The sequence below is a fragment of the Apodemus sylvaticus genome, chromosome 2, assembly GCF_947179515.1.
Source record: "Apodemus sylvaticus chromosome 2, mApoSyl1.1, whole genome shotgun sequence".
Lineage (NCBI taxonomy): Eukaryota > Metazoa > Chordata > Mammalia > Rodentia > Muridae > Apodemus > Apodemus sylvaticus.
The window spans coordinates 157,691,982-157,700,022 of record NC_067473.1 but is presented as its reverse complement, the minus strand read 5'-3'; positions in this window follow the sequence as shown (position 1 = coordinate 157,700,022).

Genomic DNA, 8,041 nt, shown 5'->3' with positions numbered 1-8,041 from the left:
TCAGCATGTCTCGATGCTCTGCTCCCTCTCCCCCCTCCCTCGTGTTGCTAGTTAAATAACTTATTCACTTTATATCATGCTCAATGCCATCCTCAGGGTCACCACTGTCCCCTTACTCCTCTCCCCTTATTTTCTCAAAGTGTGGGCCCCCATGGCATTTCAAGTCTCTGAGGGACTAGGTTTATCTTTTTCCATGGAGGCCCAGCTATAAGAACATATTCAAGAGGCAGGCCACAGCTTTTGGGATAGCTCCCACTCCATTTGTTTGGGATTCACAAGAAGACCAAGCTGCATATCTGTTAAATATGTGCAGAGAGGCCTAGGTACACCTCCTGTATGTGTTTTGGTTGTGGTTCAGAATTTGAGAGTCCCAAAGGTTCAGGTCACTTGATTCTGTTGGTCTTCCTCTGGAGTTTCTTTCCATGTAGGGACCCAAATCTTTCATTCCATTCTTCTGTAAGAGTCCCAAAGCTCCATCCACTGTTTGTCTGTGGGTGTCTGCCTCTATCTGAGTCAGGTGGTAGGTGGGTCTTCTCATAGAACACCCATGCTAGACTCATGTCTGCTAACAGAAACAGAGTATCATTCATATTGTCAGGGATTAGTGCTTGCCCATAGAATGGATCTCAAATTGTGTCAGTTAATGTTTGACCATCAGTCTCTGCCCCATCAAGAATCCCTGAATGTCTTGTAGCTGTCTACAATAAATTTTGGTGTCTATGTTTGTGGGTAGGTTGGTGTCTCTATCATTCCACCAGGTTTCCTGACTGACCACAGGAGTCAGCCTCCCAGGCTTTATATACCTAATGCTATGAGTAACACTGCCCACTTCTCCCTTGGTGCCTCCCCTATCTCAAGTCACTTTCTCTTCCTGGAGATGCATTCCATGCCCCACTCCATTTCTTGCAAAATTTCATTCATTTTCATTGCCCTCTTGACATTCACTCTGCCCTCCCTCATACCTGCCTCCAAACCACCCAACTCTTCTGCATATCTCCTGTCCCACCCAGTCAATCCTGCCTTCTATCTTCTACTCTCATTCCTTTCCTGATTCCAAGTGAGCCACAGACATCCTTACTTGTACCCTCCTTCCTGTCTGGACTCTTTGGGTGGGTCTGTGGTGTGTAGCATGGACATCACTATTTTATGGGTAATATCCATTTATATGTGAATACATACATGTGTGTCATTTGTGACTGGGTTTCCTTACTGTAGATGATATTCTCAATATCTATCCATCTGCCAGCAGAATTCATGATTTCCTTGTTTTTTATTGATGAATAATAGTCCACTGTGTAGATGTAGCACATTTTTAATCCATTTTTTATTTGAGGGACATCTAATCTGTTTCCAGTTTCTGGCTATTATAAATATTGTTAAGCAAGTGGATCAGAGGGATTGTGGAACATCTTTTGGGTATATGCCCATGAGTGGTATAGCTGGGTCTTGAGGTAGAACTATTGCCAGCTTTCTGAGAAATTGCCAAGTTGATTTCCAAAGTGGCTGTACAAATTAGCGCTTCAACCAGCAATGAAGGAGTGTTCTCTGTATGTACATCCTCAGCAGCATGTGTTGTCATTTGAGTTTTTAATCTTAGCTAATATGACCAATGTATGATAGAATATCAGAGTTGTTTTGATTTGCATTTCCCTGATAACTAAGGATTTTGAAGGGTTCTTTAAATCACTCCATTCGTTTACATCTCAAAGGATATCCTACTTCCTGGTTACCCCTACACAAATCTCCCATCCTACATCTGTGCTCTCCCCACCTCTACTTTGTCTCTATGAGGGTGTTCCACCACTCATCCACTCTTTTGCACTCACTGCTCCATTATCCACCACTTATTATGGGGCATCAAGCCTCCAGAGAACCAAGGGCCTCTCTTCTCATTGATGTCAGACAATGTCATCCTCTGATATATATATATATATATATATATATATATATATATATATATATATATATCCATGGATTCATCCCTGTTCAATCCTTCGTTGGTGGTCTAATCCCTGTGAGCACTGGGTGGTCTTGTCAGCCAATATTATTCTTTCTGTGGGGTTGCAATCTCCCTTTTCTCCAGTCCTTCTTCCAGCTCCCGAACCAGAGTCCCAGAGCTGAGTTTGAAGTTTGGCTCCAGGCATCCACTCCAGCATTGGTGAGTTGCTAGCAGAACCTTCCAAGGAATACCCTTGCCAGATTCCTGTCTTAAGACACCACATGGTAACAGCACCAGTGTCAAGGTTTGTTGTCTGCAGACATGATAGGTCCCTGGTGGGGTAGTTGCAGGTTGGCTGTTCCTTCAGTCTCTGCTCCATTTTTGCCCCTATCTTTCCTTTGGACAGGAACATTTCTGGGTTAAAAACTATGAGATGGTTGGACAGCCCCATCTTCAATAAGGGGCAGTGACTATGTACTGGAGGTGGTCTCTAGAGGTTCTGTCTCCCTTTTGCTGCACATTTTAGCTAAAGTCATCCCTGTTGGGTCCTGGGAGCTTCTCAATTCCATGGTGTCTGGGACTCTCCAGTGTTGTGCCTTCACTTTTATTGAATTCTAGAAAGTCTTTAATTTCTTTATTTTTCACCTCAAGAAGAGATACTCATTAGAGAGCTGTATGTGTAGGCAAGTGTTTTTGTTGTTGTCAAAGAGCAGCTTTAATCCATGATTGTCTGATAAGATACAAGGCATTATTTCAATTTTCTTCTATCTGTTGAGGCTTGCTTTGTTACTAAATATAAGGTTAGCTTTAGAGAAGGATCCCTGAGGTGCTGCAAAGAAGGTATATTCTTTCATGTTTGTGTGAAATTTTCTATAAATGTTTGTTAGGTACATATACTTTATAATATGTTAATTTAGTTATTTCTCTGTTTAGTTTTTGTCTAGATGACCTATCAATTGGTGAGAGTGGGGTGTCGAAGTCTCCCACTATCAAAGTGGGGAGTTCAATGTGCAGTTAAAGCTTCAGCAATGTTTCTTTAAAAATGTGGGTGCCCTTGTGTTTGGGGCTTAGATGTTGAGAATTAAGATGTCATCTTGGTAATATTTTTCTCTGATGAGTGTGAAGTGTCTCTTTTGATTAATACTGGTTTAAATTCTATTTTGTTAGACATTAAAATGGCTACTTCAGCTTGCTTCTTGGGTGCATTTCTTTGGAAAAATTTCTTGTACCCCTTGACTCTGAGATAACATCTACATTTATTGCTGAGTTGTTTCTTGTGTGCAGCAGAATGATCAATCATTTTTTTTTCATACCCATTCTGTATACCTGTGCCTTTTCTGAGAAATTAAGGATTTTCTCTCCAGCGATTGAGCAGGTAAGTACAGCCAGGTGCACAGGGATCACAGGAGCATCAGAGCAGCTGGGTCAGGCTCCGTCCAGGCTCCAACTGCACCCAGGAGCTGGGCAGTGCCACAGCCATCTGTGCACTGATCCCACCAGGGAAAAACCGCTTGGCAGGGAGTAATTTGACTCCTGGCTTTGGAGGTGAGGCCTCCATCTTCTCTCCATCAGCTGAGCAGGTGGGTTCAGCGAGGAGTGCAGGGAACACAGGAGTGAAAGAGCAGCTGGGACAGAGTCAGTCTGAGTTCCAACTGTACCCAGGAGTTGGAAGTGCCACAGAACTCTGTGCCAGGGGAGAGTGGGTCACACAGGGGTGCTGAGACAGGATTGCATGCCCACAGGATAGACAAGTGCCAACCAGAGACAGCAGGACCAACTAACACCAGAGATAACCAGATGTCTAAGTCAAGCATAAAAACATTATCAACAGAAACCAAGGCAATATGGCACCATCTGAACCCAGTTCTCACACAACAGCAAATTCTGGATACCCCAAAATACCAGAAAAGCAAGATTTGTATTTAAAATATCAGTTCATGATGCAAATAGAAGGCTTCAAGAAAGACATAAATAACTCAATTAAAGAAATACAGGAGATCACAGGTAAACAGGTAGAAGTCCTTTAAAAAACTACAGGAAAGCACAACAAAACAGGTGAATGAATTGAACAAAGTCATCCAGGATCTACAAATGGAGGTAGAAACAATAAAGAAATCACAAAGGGAAACAACTCTGGACAGAGAAAACCTGGGAAAGAAGACAGGAGTCATGTATACAAGCATCAACAACAGAATAAAAGAGATAGAAGAGAGAGCCTTAGATGAAGAAGATACCCTCAAAAACATTGAAACAATAGTCAAAGAAAATGGAAAATGCAAAAAGCACCTAAAATATCAAAGAAATCCAGGACAAAATGAGAAGACCAAACCTAAGGTTTATAGGTATAGAAGAGAGTGAAGATTCCCAACTAAAAGGGCCAGTAAATGTTTTCAGCAAAATTATAGAAGAAAACGTCCCAAACCTAAAGAAAGAGATGCCCCTGAACATACAAGAAGCCTACAGAACTCCAAACCGACTGGACCAGTACAGAAATTCCACCTGTCACATAATAATTAAAACACAAAATGCACTAAAAAAAAAAAGAATATTAAAAGCAGTGAGGAAAATGTCAAGTAACAAAATTTACAAAAACAAATTTACAAAAACAAATTTACACAGTATCTTTCCCCAAATCCATCTCTTCAAGGGATAATGAATGGAAAATCCCAACAAAAAGAGGGAAACTACACACTTGAAAAAGGAAGAAATTAATCTTCTTTAACAAACCAAAAAGAAGAGAGACACCCAAACATAACTCTACCTCTAACAACAAAAATACAATCACATCTCCTTAATAACTCTTAATATCAAAGGACTCAATTCTCCAATAAAAACATATAGACTAAGAGACTGTATATATAAACAGGACCCAAAATTGCATTGCATACAGGAAACTCAATTTAGGTACAAAGACATACACTACCTGAGAGGAAAAGGCTGGAAAACACTTTTCCAAGCAAATAGTCCCAAGAAACAAGCTTGTGTAGCCATTCTAATATCAAATATAATAGACTTTCAACCTAAAGTAATCAAAAAAGATAAGGAAGAACACTTAATACTCATCAAAGGAAAAATCTACCAAGAAAAACTCTTAGTTCTGAAAATCTATGCTCCAAATGCATGGGCAACCTCATTCATAAAAGAAACTTTACTAAAGCTCAAAGTACACGTTGCATCCTACAGAATTATAATGGGAGACTTCAACATCCCAGTCTCATCAATTGACAGATCAGAGAAACCGAAACTAAACAGAGAAACAGTGAAGCTAGCAGAAGTTATGAACAAAATGGATTTAATAGATATCTATAGAACATTTTATCCTAAAATGAAAGAATATACCTTCTTCTTAGCACCTCATGGTACCCTCTCCAAAATTGACCATATACTCAGTCACAAAACAGACATCAGCAGATATAAGAAGATTGAAAAAATTCCATGCTCCGTATCAGAAGAACAACAGACAAAGGCAGCTCTACAATAACAAGAAAAACAAGAGAAAGCCGACATACACATGGAAACTGAATAACATTCTACTCAGTGATAACTTATGCATGGAAGAAAGAAAGAAAGAAAGAAAGAAAGAAAGAAAGAAAGAAAGAAAGAAAGAAAGAAAGAAAGAAAGAAAGAAAGAAAGAAAGAAAGAAAGAAAGAAAGAAAGAAAGAAAGGAAGGAAGGAAGGAAGAAAGGAAGGAAGGAAGGAAGGAAGAAGGAAGGAAGGAAGGAAGGAAGGAAGGAAGGAAGGAAGGAAGGAAGGAAGGAAGGAAGAAAGAAAGAAGGAAGGAAGGAAGGAAGGAAGAAAGAAAGAAAGAAAGAAACAAAGAAACAAAGAAACAAAGAAAGAAAAATTAAATATCTTTATGGTTCAATGAAAATGAAGACACAACAAACTCAAACTTATGGGACATAATGAAAGCAGTGCTACAAGGAACACTCATATGTCTGAGTGCCTCCAAAAAAGAAACTGGAGACAGCATACACTAGCAGCTTGATAGCACATATGAAAGATTTACACCAGAAAGAAGCAAGTACACCAAAGGAGAGTATATGGCAGGAAATAACCAAACTCAGGCCTGAAATAAACAAAATATAAACAAAAAGAAGTATACAAAGAATCAACAAAAGCAGGAACTAGTTCTTTGAAAAAATCAACAAGATAGATGAACCCTTAGCCATACTAACCACAGGGCAAGAGACAATATCCAAATTAACAAAATCAGAAACCAAAAAGAGAAGCATAACAACAGATCCTGAGGAAATAAAAAAAAATGCAAGAGAACTGGAAAGTCTATATAAAAAGAACAATTTTCTAGACAGATACCAAGTACCAAAGATAAATTGTGATCAGATAAACCAGTGAAATAGTCCCATTGCCCCTTAAAAAATAGAAGCAGTCATTAAAATCCCCCCTCCCACAAAAGAAAAGCACCCAGGAGCAAATAGGTTTAGTGCAGAATTATATCAGACCTTCAAAGAAGACTTAATACCAATATTCTTCAAACTATTCCATGATATAGAAACAGAAGGACCACTACCTAATTCATTCTATGAAGCCATAAGTATGCTGTGTATTCTCCCCTTGAAACGTAATGGTTTCTGTATAATCTAATTGGTACTCGTCACAATTTCCTTTCATAGAAGATTTAGTAGGATTTTTTTTTTCTATTTCTATCATCGTATTTAATGTTCCAAATAGATTTTTAAAACAGGTTGAGTGCATATTACCTTTAGATTCAGGAGGTATCATATATAATTAAGAGACATTTAACCACTATAAATTATTTTGATAACTTAAAAAATGTCATCATCGTGTTGTATATTTTAAAATAAATTTTATTAGTTTAATAATAAAAAAAATGAACTTTTGGGGGAGTCACCATTTCTGAACTCAAACTTTATTACAGAACAATAGTGATTAAAAACTATTATGTTATTGGTACAGAGATGGGCAGATAGATTATTGGAAGAGATTTGAAGACCCAGAAATGAGTCTACACACCTATGGTCACTTGATCTTTGACAAAGGAGCTAAAAGCATCAAGTGGAAAAAAGACAGTATTTTCAACAAGTGGTTCAACTGGAGGTCAGCATGTATTAGAATGCAAATTGATCCAAGTCCAAGCAGATCAAGAACCTCCCCATAAAAACAGATACAACGAAACTAATACAAGAGAAAGGGGGAGGAGTCTTGAATACATAGGCACATTTGGAAATTTTAGTGAACAGAACATCAATGACATATGCTCTAAGATCAAGAATCAACAAATGGGACCCCATAAAATTGCAAAAATTCTGTAAGGTGAAGTACACTGTAAAGAGGACAAAACAGCAACCAACAAATTGGAAAAAGATCTTTATCAATCCTACATCTGATAGAGGGCTAATGTCCAATATATACAAAGAAGTCAAGATGTTAGAATCCAGAAAATGAAATAACCCTATTAAAAATGGGGCACATAACTAAACAAAGAATTCTCAACTGAAGAATACTGAAAGGCTGAAAAGCACTTAAAGAAATCATCCAAAAGATTTTCCAACATATATCAAGGACACATGCTACATTATGGTTATAGCAGTTGTACTGGCTAGTTTTGTGTGTCAACTTGACACAGGCTGGAGTTATCACAGAGAAAGGAGGTTCAGTTGGGGAAGTGCCTCCATGAGATCCAACTGTGTGGCATTTTCTCTATTAGTGATCAAGTGGGGAGGGCCCCCTGTGGGTGGTACCATCCCTGGGCTGGGATTCTTGGGTTCTATAAGAGAGCAGGCTGAGCAAGTCAGGGGAAGCAAGCCAGTAAGAAACATCCCTCCATGGCCTCTGCATCAGCTCCTGCTTCCTGACCTGCTTGAGTTCCAGTCCTGACTTACTTTAGTGATGAACTGCAACGTGGAAGTGTAAACTCAATAAACCCTATCCTCCCCAACTTGCTTCTTGGTCATGATGTTTGTGCAGGAATAGAAACCCTGACTAAGACAAATTGGTACTAGTGTAGTGGGGTATTCCTGTGGACAAACTGACCATGTTTTGGGGAGGACTGTGGAAGAACTTTGGAACTTTGAGCAAGAACAGCCATTAGAATTTTAAGAGCTTGGTGGAAAGTTCTA